The sequence below is a fragment of the Camelus dromedarius genome, chromosome 9, assembly GCF_036321535.1.
Source record: "Camelus dromedarius isolate mCamDro1 chromosome 9, mCamDro1.pat, whole genome shotgun sequence".
In the NCBI taxonomy this organism is placed as follows: Eukaryota; Metazoa; Chordata; class Mammalia; order Artiodactyla; family Camelidae; genus Camelus; species Camelus dromedarius.
This window is the reverse complement of record NC_087444.1, coordinates 61,321,970-61,339,216: the sequence shown is the minus strand read 5'-3', so window position 1 is coordinate 61,339,216 and position 17,247 is coordinate 61,321,970. Positions and strand designations below refer to the sequence as shown.

The 17,247-nt window shown below is 50.9% G+C and overlaps 1 protein-coding gene and 1 non-coding gene across 5 annotated transcripts in view; one reads left to right on the top strand and one right to left on the bottom strand.

Moving 5' to 3' along the window:
• The window catches only part of ZNF536 (zinc finger protein 536), a 414,729-nt gene that overhangs the window by 32,776 nt on the left and 364,706 nt on the right, over positions 1–17,247 (bottom strand). The gene's annotated exons all lie outside the window — the stretch shown is intronic.
• On the top strand, positions 1,267–1,339 carry TRNAA-UGC (transfer RNA alanine (anticodon UGC)). Its single transcript has one exon. It is a non-coding gene; the product is annotated as a tRNA-Ala (tRNA).

Below are 17,247 nucleotides of genomic sequence, written 5' to 3'. Positions count from 1 at the left end.
AGCATGGCCGGTGGGGGGGACCATCTCTGATAGTGCCTTCCTGTCCCCTTGTCCCTTGGTTCTAAATGCCCACACCTCTTCTTGCAGGCACAGATACGGCACCAGAGGCTTCCAGTCACTTCTCCTCCCGGACGCAGGACAAGCAGGAAGTACCCGAGAGTGCATGTGCCCAGAAGGTGCCCTCACCCAACGGTGGACAGTGATTTGGGAGCCACTGACGCTGAGGAGTGACCCTTCAAAGCTCCAGTGGCCCCCAGGGGCTTGACAAAGCACTCTGCCCTCTTCCTCACAGGTCACAAGCTCATGCCTAAGCCAGATTCTGATTCCAGAGAAACTCCATGAGAGAAAGGGAAACTGAAGAGGATCCTTCACTCAACATGAACGCCATCCACTTCTGCCTGACACTCTGCCCGGGCCCTCTTCATCCCCGGGTCCACGGACAGAGGCCAGCCCTACTCCAAGACAGCGGCTCTTCCCGGGACCAAGTGATGCCAAGTCTCACTAAGGAGCCTCGTCCCCAGACAGAACTCCACCCCCAGATCCCCAGGCCCCTAAAACCTCCCGCTGCCACCCTGCCAGCCTGCCTCTCCTAGATAAATATTTCAGAGCACTTCATCTCGGAAACACAATATCTGCCTCTTCGAGATGCTGTGTGACCTTTCACATCGTTTCCCCCAAAAGTTAATTTCTGTGATGAATGCAATGTACTCCAACCCATAAATCTGACTGTCTGAAGGATTCAAATTAGGAATTATTGACAGCTGATGGAACCCAAGTGCAGAGACGAAGAGGGTTTTCTCATCTGTCCATCTAAACGTTGGAATGTGTATTGATTAAAATATGACGCACTACAGAACCCAACATAAATCTAAACTCTATTAGATTAACACGAGCATTCAATTAACATAAAATGACAACGTAGGAGAAAGGGGCTGCATGTCAGTCACCAGTAATATTTTAGCCATAAACGTGGGAACCTGAAACCAGGACGGGTGTCTGTCGGGGCGGCAGTGCTGTGTGAGGGGTGGGGTGGGGTGAGCCCAGAAGCTGGAGGAGATGCACAGAGCAGCCTCGGGCAGAGAGGCCAGGAGGAGGGAAGGGCGACCAAGCTGACTGGGAAGAGCCGTCACTTTTAGTTTGGATCTGCCAGGCGGCCAGCACAAGGGTGCTGCACGGGTGGCCGATGTGTGGGTCTTTGGGCAGACCTGGGCTGGGAGACCAGGCTGCAAGAGTCTGCTTCTAAGATGCAAAGAGGACTCCTTGGGGGGAGGGTATCGCTCAATGGTAGAGCTCATGCTTTGCATGCACGAGGTCCTGGGTTCAATCCCCAGTCCCTCCAAAAAAAAAAAAGGGTACACCTTGGTTGTGTTCAGGACCCCAGTCTGGCATATCTGAAGTTATCCTGGAAGGAGGACAATGGAGATTTGAAAATGAATTGGAAGATGCATGCTTGAGTCAGGGAAGAGGAGGATCACGCAGAAAAGCAACGAAAGAAATGTGATGTCGGCAGTGCTTCCGATGTGCCGGCCCCAGCCCAGCACTTATCACTTCTATCACGTGCACGGTCCTGGAAGGGTCCTGGAGGACAGTAACAGCTGACTTTGCAGTTGAGGTAACTGAGGCTCCAGAGGTGCCATGTGCCACCAGAGGCTCCCATGTGTCACAGGCACTGGGGGGCCGTCCCTGCAGACTGTTCCCACATATGCCAAAGGCTTCTAGGGTCTGAGGCAGCTCTCCAGCCACGGGATCCCATTGGATGGATGCACCAGGGTGTTCCCTCAACCAAACAAGGATGGCAGCTGGTTTATAAATGCCTAGCTTCCACGGGCTTCAATGGGACAGCCCAGGGGCACGCCCCATGTGGGTCCTGGGAGGGTCCCCAACAGGACTGAGACCCCCACCTTCCACAGCAGAAACTGCTCCGAAATGCACCTGTCTTGGCTCCTCCCTTTCCTGTCTCATGTCCCCACCTCGCCTTGTGGGATCTCCAGAAAAATCATCTTCACCCAAATCCTTGTCTCAGCGTCTGATTCGGCACGAATCCAGGCAAAGGACGAAGGTCACAGCAGGAGTAAGTGGAGGCTGGTTTTATTTGTTTGCTTGTTTGTTTCTTTTCAAACCAAGGCTTCTCATCAGCCTCCAGGGCTCTCTCCTAAGCTGGGAACTGAGCGAACCCTGAACTAAAACATCATGACGAATAAGGAGGAGTGGGGGGTGGGGGGCCTGTGTCTCCCAGCTTCCATCCTGTTTCCCGTGCGAACTTTAAAACGCACTTTTCTGTAGAGTGAATGCCCCCAATCTAATCTGATGGCCAGGCCAGACCTCAAAACTCGTTTAGTACCTAGTTCATATATTCATGAATTGTACTCCTTCGAACATGCGTATTATTGCATAAATATTACATTTGGGGGTGCAACTCGGGAATGTCAGGGACAGAACTTGGCAGGGGCAGCCCTAGAGAGCCCGGGGGTATAGTCACATGAGTCTCTGTCTTCAGGGGAGTCGTGGCCTCTCCGGACACACAGACACCCCTGGAGGTGGCGCCCCCTGGTGATCACTCATCAGAACTTCTAGTTGCAGAAGAAAGGGAAATTACTCCCCTGTCTGGGTTCAGTTTCTCTGGCGGTGTAATTAGTCTTGTTCGAAATAAAATATTCTTGACCCAAGTGAAGACCAGGGCGGCCCCCATGGGTGGCAGGGCCTTGGCTGGGTGGGGAGGGTTCCCAGGGGCCAACAGACTCCAGTCCTCAGAGCCCCGCTGACGTGGGAACTTCTGCATGGATTATGGGCAGGCGGTCTGGTGCCTGGAAGGCAGCCCTGCTGCCCTCAGAACGTGGGGGGTCCTCCTGCTGCACTGGGCCCGGAAGGACGCTCTGAGCTCTTTGTTCATCACTGCAGCCAATGTCTGCTCAAGTCTATTTACACTTAGTGCTTCCTGAGGCCACGCAGGTGCTGCAAATGTGAGGTAGACACAGCCCACCTCCTCCTTATCTCTGGTCACCGAGGACAAGCCACCTCCCTTCAGCTGAAGGCCAGGTCCTCTCTATGCTTGGGACCTCTGCCCTGCCCCATTCTCCCCCTCCCCTACTATCCCTGCCTACCCCTCTACAGCCCAGAGCCCCTCAGACAAGGCCACCACCATCTCTTTGGGGTTGACAAGGTGTCCATACCCTGGCCTCTGTCTCTCTCCAGCCCAGAGCCCTGTCCCTGCCTCCACCCACTAAACCTCCCTCACATGTCAGCTCCAGGACGTACTGGGCAGCCCTCAGCCGTGCCGATCCCTGCAGGCTGCGCCCTCAGCTGGGGGCCCTTCGTCTCCTCACTGTCACCTCGCTTATCCCCCCAGAACTCGGATTGGCACTTCCTTCAGGAAGCTCCCTGACCCCCTCCGCAGTCCCAGGCCTGAGCACATCAGGGGGACACCTGTCACACACTCACACCGCCTGCACATGCCATCTCCCTGAGGACAGGGACGGTGATCTGCCATGGTGACATGCATGTGCGTGAGTGACTGCGGAGCAGACGAGTGACCGAGTGAGCGGGTGAGTGTGAGGGAAGGTGTTTCAGGGAGGGAGGTCTGAGGCGGGCCCAGGGGAGGCAGGACCTGATGGGGGAGAAGAGAGGAGGGCAGAGGAGCAGGATTTGGCTGTGAAATGAGGACCCAGGAATGTGCGGCCGTGCGCCGGCACTGGGTGCAGCCTCGGGGACACAGCAAGACGGGCAGACACTACCTCCACGAGCCCACCTGCTGGAGGGGCTGGACCCCGAATACCTGCCACGGGGACACTGCTGAGCCAGGGGCCACACCAGAAAGGTCTCCTGGGGCCTGGCTCCACAGGCCGAGCCCTGAGGATGCTCCCCCAATAAAACAGAACTCTCCTTTGATCTCATCATGAACAACCACCAGTCTCCTGGAGTCTCCCACATTCTCACCTGGCGGGCCCTAGGATATAACAACAACGCGTCAGTAATAATAGCCCCTGTTGAGAAGTCCTCGCTCCTCGCCAGGCATCAGGCCAGGAGCCCTCTCTGCTCGGATTTCCTCGCTGCAGCTGCGTGCCTGTCCTAGGCAGGAGCAGTCGCTGCCATCGTACCAATTTCACAGGCAGAACGGCACAGCCCAGAGGCATGCAGGAGCTTTCCAAGGACACACAGCGAGTGCGACCAGGACTGGAACCCAGGCAGCTCCACCCCGCCGCTCCTGGAACCTCACCTGAAAAGCCTCAACCTGAAAAGCCCTTTATCCTTGTTGGGAGGCTCCCAGGGCCGGAGATGGGCTCCAGCCGTGGGTCCAGGCTCCCACGCCGGGGCACTCCGTCCAGGCCAGGCCCCAGGTGAGGGTGCCTTGCGTCTGAGCCCTTTTCCATCTGAGGAAAGTGAGCAGAGGAAGGGATGCAGGTTGGGGTAGATGTGGGCCAGGCGTGGTGTGGGGCTGGGCTCCGCACTCTCGTCACCCTGTTCTCCTGCCTCCTGTGAGAGGGAGGAACAGCTCTGCCCGCATCATACCCACAAATCTGCACACAGCAGACCCTCCGTAAAGGCACCTCATCTTGGTGAAAACGTGATCGAACAAAGTGATCAACCTGAGGTCTTTTCTCCTTTAATCTCTTCCAAGAGTAAGGACAATTGTAGCCCCGTATGTTTTCCCAACACCCCAGTGATGGTGAGTGAGGACGCTTGTTAGCTGAACCCACCCACCCCTCACAAACCCCACCTCCCCGCCCCCACAGAGCAATCTTCCAGGTTTCTGAGGGAGCCATGCCTTCAGTGGGTCTCGGGCGCCCTCTTGTGGCCACCTGGGATTCCCAGCACCAGGTCCTCGAACTGGGAGAGCCAGAGGTCTTCTGGAAGTCCCCGCCTGCCAGGGCAAGTGGCCTGCAGCCCCAGACTCTCCAGGGGACCTGTCCCTTCTTTCTTCAGCCAGGCTGGACACTGAGACTGAGTCCTCGGGAGCGCTGACGGTGGACAGGCAGCTGCCCCGAGAGAGCAGGGGGTGTGGGCGGCCCCTCCCTCGGGCGGGGGACTCCGAGCTGTCAGCTGTCTCCAGGGGTCCTTGGAACACGTCGGCACAGCTCAGCTTGCCAGATGCCCAGTCTGGGGGAGCGAGTGAGGAACAGAAGTGGGGGGAACTGATGGGACAAGAGACATTTACCAAAACCGCTCATAGTTCTCTCCAAAATCAGAAGCTTGCTCCCGCCAGCTTGCGCATCACCTCCAAGTGACAGCCTGAGCCCTGCTTCTGCCATGCCCAACCCCAACCCAGGAATGACGGAGCAGGCCTCTCGGAAACCGCAGGCCTGCCCCATTGATAACTCCACGGAATACATAGGAATGATGCCCCAGCACGTGAGGACCCCCAAAGCCACCTGCTCCGGCTGCCCACACAGAGCCCACACTCCCCGAGGTGGGCTGGCGGCCGGGGCCTGTTCCCAAGGGGCCTGGCTTCTTCTTCTGGACGTTCAAGGTGTGGGATCTATTTCCTAATGGAAGGGAAGGTCATCAGATATCTTGCACTGTGCCCCAGCAAGGCCCGGGCACACGGGGAGTCCCCGAGGAAAGTGAGCGGGGCTGAGGAGGTGGGCCGGGCGGGCATGCTCACAGCCCTGTGAGAGCAGCAGCTGAAGGCTTTCTCACCAGGCCGGGAACCGGGCCCCTCTCATGCTGCTCCCTCACAGCCAGGGAGGAGGGGGCAGCTCTGATTCCACCGCAGAGAAGGGACACACATGGCCTCTGAGCAGTAAGAGGCCGGATGGAGGCTGGGGCAGGCCTCAGACCCCACACAGATCTAGGTCAAGCCTAAAGCAAGGAACTGGGCTGACCCATCTGAACTGGGGCCCGGCTGAAGTGTCGCCTTTCCCCAGAGCTTTCTGGGGCTGCAATGACTCCCACCTGGACCCCAGGGTCCTGGATGGAAGCCTCAGGGCTACACTCGGGAGGCGCCCCCCATCCCACATGCACCGAGACATGGCTGTAGCCTGGCTTGGGCCAGCGGTGTGCAGTGCGTTGGGGAGAAAAGTCTAGAAGAGACCCATCATTGGCTCAGGGTGTTGGAACCGTCCTGTAAGCAGGAGAGTCTACTAAAGAAACACTTCTTAGACCTTCAAGTCAAGACCAAGAACCGGCCCTCTCGGGGTGCACAGCCAAACAGCGAAGAGAAACTCTAGAGCAAACATCCAAATTTTGCAAAAACTGTTCCTTGGAGGGGGAGAAAATGTGGCCAAGACCATTACTATGAACCAAAGAATTAAATTAATTTTTTTTCCTAACATTGCCCTTAAAATCCAAGAGAATCCAGATGGCTCAGGGCAGCTAGCACGTCTGAAGAGCACTGCTGTCATTTCAGACCCAAATTACAAGCCCATTTAAATAAAATGCCTTACAATGATGGTGTTTTGCAGACGTGGTTTCAAGTCTGACTCTGCTGCTTACCAGCTGTGTGACCTTTGACAAGTCACTTAACCTCTCTGAACCCATGTCTCCTTATTTGTGAAATGAGGCTAATAGCAGTTTGAGGATAAAACAATTGAGTGTATGTGAGGCTCACGACATAGTTCCTAGCACACTGTAGCACTCAAGCACACGGGGCATGCTCTGCTTTCTAGTATTCTCATCTGCCGCTCCTACCACCATCATAAACGTGCTGGTAGGGGTTCACAGCCCACTCTCCATCTAAGACAACCCGACACGCTCCAGGCTGCTGGAGCAGGTAGGCGTTCACTTAGTCTGGGAACCTGAAAACTGGGATTACCTTATTTCTTGTTATTTAAAAAATAAAATTAACTAAAAGCTAGGCTTCTGACATTGTTTTATACACAGCCTTTGTCAGTTACTTCAGTTAACCTTGATTCAGGTCTGCGGGAGCACTTTGTCACCTGGGGGAGAGGTCTCCTAAACCCCCACCTCACTCCTGGCAGGCTCCTTCAGTAGGGACAGGGCCTCCTGGACTGATGGACACGGGGCCAGGAAACATGGGTGGAAAGGGTGGAGGGTGAACTCACACAGCCCAAGGGCCCTCCCACACCCGACAGCCTGGTGTTCCCTGGGGCAGGCCACAGCACCTCTGAACCTCAGTGGTCCTTTCTGTGAAATGGGGATAATTACATCTGCCCGAGGTATAAATGAACTAACATGGGGAGTGCCCGGTGCTGAGGAGGCCCGGAACGCAGCAGGTGCCCGATGAACGGTCGTTGACATTAGGATCTTGCGAAACCCGAACAAGCGTAATTTGACCTGAGGTCACTCAGGAGGTGCCACCCTGAGAGGACTCACAGGACAGGCCACAGCCCTGACAGAAGTGGGCCAATACAAGAGCACCTGGACCACCCCGAGGGGCAGAAGGCACTCAGCGTCTGTTCCTTGTGGCCCAGGGAACATGAGTCCGATGCCACTGCATCTTCTGACCTTTCCAGAGATAGCCTGTTAAACATCTTGAATTTTAAATGTGGGCAATTTTGTTTTTAAACAAATGGAGCAATTCAAACGTCCCCAGGCCCCAGCTCTGAGCCAGGGGACTAGACCAGAGACATCTCTGGCTCCGCCGTCTCCCCAGGAGTGGTCTCCTGGGGATTCTGCTCCTCCCAAGACACAAGCTGCTCCTAGAACATCCACCCTGAGGCTCGGAATGCCGGGTGCCCAAAGGGAGCAGAACAGGTTGGATTTTTAGCCTAGACAGACACGTGGGCCTCATTGCTATGCAGAGACCGCCATCTGCTGGTGGAAGGAGGTAAGAGCAGCCAGAACGTGTCAGCGTCCCCAGGAGAGGATCAGGAGAGGACCAGAAGGAGAAGGAAGATGTCCAGCCTGGCCATATCCTGATCTAGGAAGGAACCCAAAAGGTGGGGCCCAAGCAACCCGAGGCATCAAGGACAAGAAGCAGCTAAGGCGTCAGTCCCTGAGATTATGAGCGGCGAGGGAGGCAGGCCTGCCCCTGCTGCTGGGAGGGGCCGGGCCCACGGAGAGAAGCATTAGGTGAGCAGTGAGCACACCTGCACACGTGTGTCTGTGGTGTGTTTGCAGACGGGCACACCTGTCTCCAGCCAATGACCTCTCCTTTTCCGTCTCCTTTCCCTCAGCCCTCCGACCCCATGTGAACCTGCCTGCTGCTCAGAAGCCCCCTAGTCCGGACCCCGAAGGGCTCCACGTGGCTGCCAATCCCTCGCCTGCTTTGCAGGAGTCCTTTATCCCAGCTGGAGGAGCACCTGGCCCGGTCCCTCGGGCCTGGCATGACGTGTAAACACTTCAAAAGAACAAGTCTCCAGGTGAGGCCCGAGTTTATCCAGTGCCCATCCCTGTCCCCTCCTGGGCCAGCCATACAGCCTTTGGACAGCCAGGATCTCCTTCGGGAGACCTGCCCCCGCACCTGGGGGAGCCCCAAGCCTATGCAGGCAGGGGTGGGCGGGCAGCAATGGCACTCCTGGCCCCCAGAACGGTGTATCTCAATGCTGGGCTGAGTTATCTCCACAGGACCTGCCCCACGGCCTGCACAGAGCAGCGGGCAAAGTCTCCCAAGACAGCTTGGAATACACCACATTACTTACTGCTCTTTAAACTTTCTCCTTTAAAAAAAAATTGATTTTATTTTTTAGATCCAAAGGGCCTCCTGTGGATAAAGAGGCTTTCCTGTCACAGACCCCCCAGGAGGCACCCTTGTGCCCTGTTTACAGGTGGGTAGTGGAGTCCTGGAGTGGTTAAGGGGAGAGCTGCCGGGCCCAAGGCCTCGGCTGGCCGCCCAGGGCTCAGCGCTCCCAGCTGGGCGGTGTCCAGAGTGCACATAGGATCAGAGATTTTTATAGCAGAACGCGCTCTTTGATGCCAGCTGCACTGACTCCGCGGGGAGCAGAGCGTGTTTAAAGGCCCGGATTTTCTTCCCCCACTCCCACCCTCGCTGAGTTTTCCCACTCTTGGTCTCAAATCAAAACCAAATCAAAACAACTGCATAAATCACAGTTACCATGTGACCGGGGCTTTATATACATCTATGTTGTTCTAAGACAGCTACCCATCGAGGCAGTATTCTAATTTCCCCCATTTTCCGATGAGGCATCTGAGTCTCAGAGAGGTTAAGTAACTGGCCTGAGATCACACAGACAGAAGAAGGAGGCCAGGGTCTGGGCCCAGGGATGGGATCAGAGTCTGCACATCCACCCTGTCCTCGGAACCATCCTGGCATGACTCAAAAAAAAAAAAAAAACTGCCAAGACTCCAAGTTCCTAAAACACAGAGCGTTCCTGAAACAGCAGCCCAAGGTCAAGTTTATTATCATGTGTACAACTACAATCACCAAAGCACAACCAGGACAGGCAGATTCTGGCAGCTGCGGAGAGAGAGAGAGAGGGAGGGAGAGAGAGAGAGAGAGGAGAGAAAGAGGGAGAGAGGAGAGGGAGGGGGGAGAGAGAGATAGAGAGAGGGAGAGAGAGAGAGAGAGGGAGAGAGAGGGAGAGAGACAGAGAGAGAGAGACAGAGAGAGAGAGAGACAGAGAGAGAGGGGGGAGAGAGAGAGAGGGACAGAAGATATGAATACCTCCAGATAGCACTGTTTGAAACCTTCCCATGATGGAATTAAAAGAGGGCCTTAAGTGATTTATTTTTTCAATCTGTGAATCCAAACAAACGATCTCCCTTCTAGGTACATCTATCATATGATCTCCTTCACAGCTGTGAAAAAACGCTATTAGTGCTTTCAAAGCAGTTTTATCACAGATTAAAGAAGCCTAGGGAAAAAAAAAATTGGCAACCGGAGACAGCCATATGCCTACTTGACCTAGGACCATAAACCTGTTGTTCATTCCAGAGAGGGGATTACCGCATTACTTTTAGTAAGTTGCTTTTCATATGGAAATTTCTTTTCATAGTAAAGATCTGTCTTTAATAGCATCACCCTAAAAACATGCCTATTTTTTAATTCCCTGATCATGGACATATAGATTTTTATAGTGTCTGCAAGCATACATTAATGTTAATTTCACCATTCTCCTTTGTATTTTGTTAATGTCACAATCTGCTGTAAAACCTTGCCAAGTTTCTTAACTGTCATGTTAATTCCAAGACCTATTCTGCACTCTTTGACATTTCAGGACAGAACAAGGCAGTAAAAATAGATTAGAAACAGCTTATAAGTATTATAAAATCTAGAACTTTGCAGATGGCGGAATTAGGTCTGCTGAATGGAAATTTAGCGACTCTGAGCACAATAATATTGGAAAAGCCCATTCATTTCTAAGGTAAATATTTGGAAGGGGTTGCATAATGGTGGCTAGAGGGGTGTGGGGAAACTTATAAAATGCAACACAGTTATATTATTTTAAGCAACTTACTGGATACATATACCATATCCTGACGAGTTTCAGGCTTCAAAGGTTTTTCTCTACCACATAAATACGGGCGCATAGAAAGAGCTTGATTTTATTCATGGTCGGTTCAAAGATCACACAAATTATTTCACGCAGAGGATTTGTCTGCATTTTCCTAAGTTAAAGCAGAGCGTTACTGTACTTAGGTATTAAATGACACTACCACATGCTAAGAAATTTGCACAAACGGACAGGAAATTAGACACTGTTTTCTTAAACTGATTGCTAAAGAATGCACCCTGTTTAAATATGCACTATCCATTTCAAAGGGAAGCACTGCCTGATTTCAGGAAGTTTAAAATCAGTTCGGGGAGAAGCAGGGCAAAGTTAGGGTTAAACGTGTTTTTTTTCCTGCCCTCCCCCACACACATCCCGCCCTCCCCCAGGGAAATTCTTTCTTTAAAAAAAAAACTTTCCCCTTTTTCTTTAAGAGGAACTTATTATTTCCATCATCCTTGTTGAGTTGTTGATGAATAGTTCACATCCCTTGCCAAGCCCCACCCTCTGCCTTTTTTCTAAGCTCTTTCCTCATTATTTGCTCAATCTTTTTCCCACAGCCCCGACAGGCCGTCAGGGCGGCTTAAATACAGCACAGTATTAACATGGGGAAATGGCTTTCAGTCCCCAATTGATCTCCTAATACATTATGTTGAAATGATAATTGGTACGCTCCTCGCTGAAAAATAAGAGAGAAAAACTACTTTTCAGTCACCACAAGGTATTATCTCAGCTCATGTATTCAGAACTAACAGATACATTAAAAAAAAAAAAAAAAAAAAAAACCCAACAACCTACCCCCCCATCTGCGGGAGAGTCTGCAGTCCGCAATTCTTTTCAGCTGACATAATCCAGATTGATTCGTTCAGCAGATAAAATTCAGGCCACTTCTGCCCTTTATGGGAGCAACATAATACCAGTCTTTATTCAGTAACAATGTAACATAATGGGATCGGAATGTGCAAAATGACTGTTCTTAAATTACTGCGCCTCACAAGGGCCCAACACAAGCTGGGGCTTAATGTAAAAAATCATTAGGCGCAGATTACTAAAGTGCTCCTGCATTAAGGAGGTCAAACCGAGCCTGTTTGTTCTATTTTTCAGGACAGAAACTCTTTGCTAATATCTTGATTAGGACTCTGTTCTGGGGGGCCCACCCCGGCACCCACAGCTCAGCCCTGTGGCTTCCGGAGAGATGCTGTGAAGTATCCGGTGGGGGGATGGGGAGCCTCGGAGATGGGGGGTCAGGACGGATTCCACAATCACATGCCATTTTCAAGAAAGTTTGGTGCGTCCGATACGCTCTGAGCCATTAAACGGTGCTAATTTCAAGATTTTCCAGGGTTCGTTAGTAAAATATATAGACGATGTGGAAAATAAAGAAAAGCTTAAAGACAGGATGAATAATAATTTCCCATCATCTCAATACCTAGAGGTGACCCCTGGGCCTTCGAAATGTAAATTTCATCCCATCTTTTTTTTTTTTTTTCCTATGCACAACTATATAATATGTTGTTATGAAATTTATGCTTTCAAATACAGCTTTTCACTAAATGTTATAGGTACTGTCGATATTTCTCCATGTCATTAATTATTCCTCTGCAATATGATTTTATGACTACATGGTGTTCCTTCCTGCGGAGGCACCTAATTTATGAAACTTTAGCCCTGTTCTTGGGCATGTGGGTTGTTTTCTATGTTTCTCCCATTTTAAGGGATGTGACAATTAACCTGTCTATAGAAAAATCTTTCCCCCACTCGTCAGGTCATTTTCTTTGGATGGGATCCTAGAAGTGGAATTTCTGGGTGAGAGAGGTTGCTCATTTTCCATCTATTTAACACATATGTTTCTTCCTTGGCCTCCAGAAAGCTTGAAACTCGTTCGTGCCACAGAGTGTACAGGACTACATACTTCCAGGGGTGGGTCCAGAACCCACTACACCAGCCTCATCCTTTGCCCGGGCAACACAACACACAGATTTCTGGAACACGGCTCTGCATCTCCTGACTCCTATCACACAAGACTCTCCTGACCGCTCACACCTTAAGCTATCATCGGGAGAAAAGATTAAATGAAGAGAAGCAGTCAGTGCCGGCTCTTATAAACCTAAGGTGACCTAAGAAGATTCTAGAAAAATAAAACGGGACAAAACAGAGCAGGAAAGATTTCCTTTGAGTGGAAATGATTTTTTTTTTCCCAACTTGCAAGTTTAAACCTCATTGCAATTTAAATTTTGCATTCGAGAGCTGTGCTAGTCTCTTATCTTGTTTAAATAGAAGACTTCCAAAATTCGAATCACTGAATCACCGGGTGGCCTCCGAGATGGTGCAGTCACTCTACGGAACACTGGGCTCACGTCTGGAGAGGGGCCTGTATTTGGTCAACGATTGTACTAAATGAAGAAGGCTTTGTGCGTGTGTGCACAGGGCTTCGGGAGTGCATGCAGGAGGCAGAGATTTTGTGCGTGTCTATATGTACACCCTTACGTGCACGTCAATATATTTATCTACAAAATGAGCATCGCCATTGAGCCTCCTCATTGAAACTCACACCATCTGAAATATTTGCATGTGATTACCAGCCTCCGCTGTCAGTCATGACGGCACAAATCCAATATTCAGGCCAGATGGCCTTGAAACTTTCAATCGATAGGAACCTTTTAAAGCTGAAGCTTCAAAAAGTTGTATCAAAAATATATTCAATGAGAAGAAGGTTAATTGAATAATTGATTACTCAGTAACAATTAAGTGCTCTTCAGATATCTTTGGGAAATCTTGAAATATAATGGTGATAGATATTTATTAGTTTATCAGCTATTGCTGCATTATGTATTTATTTTAGGCCCAAAGGCAATTCCTTTAATTTATAGATTTTAACATCAGGGTCCCCAGGGTGAATGGATATGTATATTCTGACTACTGCACAGTGAAGGAGATGGCAGAGTGGAGAGGCGTCCGTGGGGTCCAGGGTTGCCAACATGGTAGCATTTTCCAACACGAGAAACGGCTTTTTTGTGACAACAATGAGGCAAAACAGTCAATCAAGGCCTCTGAGAAAGACACATGCTCCAAAATGCAGCCCACGTTTGCAAGGGAAGTTTGGGTGATGGGGTTGCAACTTTGCTCTAGTCACTGTCTCTTGAATTCTCAGCAGCAAGTGGGTCTTCTTTCTTCCTAGTTTCTCTTCAAAAGTAACCAGATCTCTGGGTACTCAGAGACAAAAAAGCCAACAATCGTATCTCCACTGAGAAGTGGAGGCACCACGTCTGTCACTACCATTTGTTCCCAAGTCCCTTCGATTTGTCATCTCTGCCTTTTTTTTTTTTTCAAAGGAGGTCTAGATGGAGCTTTTGAAATCACCGATAATCTGTCAGAGAGAATCGCCATTCATACACATACACACACACACACACACACACACACCGCTCTGTGCCAAACTGGGGTTGGGGGTGGGTGGTAAAGAACAGAATCTGATTCTACAGATTCTGCAGAATCTAAAAGATGGGTCCAGGTGCTCAGGCTGCAGATCACACTTGCTTGCATCGCTTCCGGCTTTGCCCTCAGAGGAGATGCTGTAGTGTAAAGAATCTCTGAAAAATTTCCATGCAGCTGGTAAAGCTAGATTCCCCTGACGCCAGTGCTTGAGCATCCCTAGGAGGCCCACCTAAGAAATGACCATCTCTGGACACGAGGAACCGATTCTCAACGAGAGTGAAAACCAATGCTACCTTAAGCACTTAACCAAAAGCAGGCCAAATGTGATGCATTTTATATCTCTGTAATATTTTTTTCCATTCTCTCATTCAAGAAATACAGATTGAACCTATTCTGTGTGCTGGACACTGAGGTACCCAGAGAGACAAAGGAGTGAACAGGAGAGACAAGGTCTCTCACAGCTTGGAGTTCTCAGTTTGGTGGGAGAATCGGACCCAAAGATGATGGAAAAACTAAACACACACACACATTTTTTTTTTTAATAACTGCTCAGAAGTAAGTCTGGGACTGAGGACTGAAAGATAGAAAAACAGAGTGAGGAGCCATTTTTGAGTGGATGGTCAGAAATTGCCTCTTTGAGAACATGATATTTCAAGTGAGACCTAATGGATGAGAAGGGGTTGGCTGTGCAAAGCCGGGTGCGTGATGTGAGTGTGCATGCATGTGTGTGTAGTGAAGAGAGAGGTTGTCATTCATTCTAGGCTGTGAGAACTGCATACTCAAAGACCCAGAAGTATCAGAGAGACCGAAGTGTTGAACAATCAGAGGGAAGACACATTTGGAGCAGAGCCTGAGAGGTGCAGGTTGGGTAGGAACCTGAGAATCCCTTTGTAAGGTAAGGGGCCTAGGGTTTTGATCAAAAGGGGATGAAAAGCCATTGCAAGGTGTTAAAAGCATATATGGTTTAGTTTATGTCTTTAGAAGCTGACTCTAGCTTAAGGATTTAAAAGGGTTTGGAGGAAGGTCTAGTAGACCAGATAGCCCAGGTGAGAGCTGCCGGCCACACACTCCAAAGGGGTGAAGATGGAGGGAAAACGGGGATTTTAGATTTATTTCGGAGATCAAATTGGCAGGGCTTTCTGGCAGATTGGACGGGAGTACCGAGGAAAGGGAGGAATCAAGGTCAACTCCCGGGTTTGGTGTTGTGAGATGTCCAAGTGGAGGAGTCCCACGAAACATTAGAGAAGACGTTCTAGAGGAGAGAAGTGGGCTGCAGGTTTGGGTCTGAGAGCCACCATCAGATGAGTGGTAGGATCGCTAAAGGAAGAGTGAGACCCCCCGGAAAGAGATTGCAGAATGAAGGGAAGGGGAGCCAGGACTGAGCCACGAGGAGCCCAAGGAGGACAAATAGAGGAGGAAGAGTCAGCAGAAAAGACCAAGAAGGAGGCTCTGGTGACGGAGAAGACGCAGATGGAGGGGTCTCACAGAAGCCAGGAGGGCAGTGGCTTTAGCAGAGGATCTGCTAAGTGCATGGCCCCTTGTGGACATTGCTGCCTTCTCATATCCCTGGCACCTTGTTGCCTTTGGACACTGAACTCCCATTGACTGATGAACCCTGTGAGGTGGGTTCTGGTCCCGCCCCCATCGCACAGATAAGAAGACAGGCTCTCGGTGAGGCTCAGCTGCTTCCTTGGCATCCATCCCCATTGGGCCCCATCGGGCACCAGTCCTGAGCCCTTAACCACCCTGTTATTTACATGCCCCCACTTCTAGGACGTTAGTGGATCTGAGAGTCCAGTCTGCGGAGTATGGCCAAGATATGCCCCCGGGAGAACTTATGAACAGGTTTTGAATATCTTCCTTCTGCGTTTTTAACTCTAGCGTTGCCACCATCGGTCTGGAATCTCAGATGAAGTAGTCGCACACTCTGGCTCCCTATGCTGGGTCAGGGGCAGCCTCGGACTAGCTGTGAATTAACTCCAGGAGAGGGAGGTTTCATCAGGCAGGCAAGCTAAGGGAAAGGAATGTCTCCAAAGTAGCTTCTCAATTTGCAGTCAGGCCACGTGCTCTGCTCCCCCTCATGTCTCCCCTGCAATTTCCATGGTTCAGGCAGATCCCCTCTGAAGCAGGCAGGCTCCCTTGAGTGAGGGACATGGGACGGAGGCCCTCAAATGCGGGGCATCTAATAAGCCTGACTCGGTAGCCCCGCATCGTCTCTGCTACACCAGGGGAGGCCCCTTCGGGGCACCTCATAACAAGATGACAGATGATTGCTGTTGAGGGACAGACCAGAGAAAGCGGTGAGTGTCACAGACTGGAGAGCAGACGTGTGATCGCGTCCCTGCTGAGATGGCATGACACCTCCTGACCCTGGCGAGTGTGCTTCAGAGGAGCTAACTTGCTGTTCCCGGGTACACACGACATAAGGATGGCCAGCAATCTTGCCAGCAAGCATCCGGGCACTGGGCATCCGGAGACAGAGCCACGGTGCAGTCCCCGGTGGGGCTGTCATCAAGACAGTGCAGTGTGCTCCAGCAAAGGGCCAGCAAAAAGGATGCCAGAGTTTTAATATTGTTTTAACGTGATTAAAAAATCCTAAATTAATGTATTTTGTTATGCTAGAAAATAGTCCAGCACGGCCGTATTGCAGTATATGCTCAGAAGAGCAGTCTGATAAAATTCATTCGAAAAGAATGAAATTCATCATATAAAACAGTCATTTTACTTTAAGCAGTTCCCAATTCAGAAGACCAGGCAATTGTCCCGCAGAGCAACACCAAGGACAAACTGGAGAGGAACCCCAGGGTAGGTTCCAGAACATTGTGACTCCGTCTTGCTGCAGCTGAAAGGACTTGCCTCCTTTCTGAGCGCTTCCAAACACTTTCAGACATGAATGAAAGTGGAGAGAAAAGGACACGAAAGGCAAGAGGAGATCCTAGCTGGACTCCTCCTTTGGACGAAGCTGTAAAAGCACTAGTTTTTGCGTCAAACCCTCCCCCTCCCTCAAGACCCCGCTCCATCCCACCCTCCTCTTCAGGACCTCCCGACCTCACTTCCTCCCCATCGTTTACTTCGACTTTATCATTCACCGCATCAGGGATCTATCTGATTTATATTTGTATTTATCGTTTCATTTCCCCGAGTAGACTGCAAACTCTCTGGGTGAGGGCTGACTGCACCCTAATTTCTCCAGCCCATCAGCACCCCCTGCCGAACCTAGCAGTGCGCCACGTAGGGGGTGTGGCCTTCCTCTCGCTCGTGGCTGCACTTGGGTGCCATTTCCTTTGACTGCAGTGAGTAATAGGTTCCCTTGTCCGCATTCCCAGACAGGAACACGCAGAACCCTCTGAGAAGATGTAAGAGAGCCGGGACCTCCTGCCACCAGCTGGCTGTCTCCACGCACTCTCCCTGAGCATTCCAAAAACTGACTCTACTTGACCCCTGAAATGACTGTTTTACACCACCT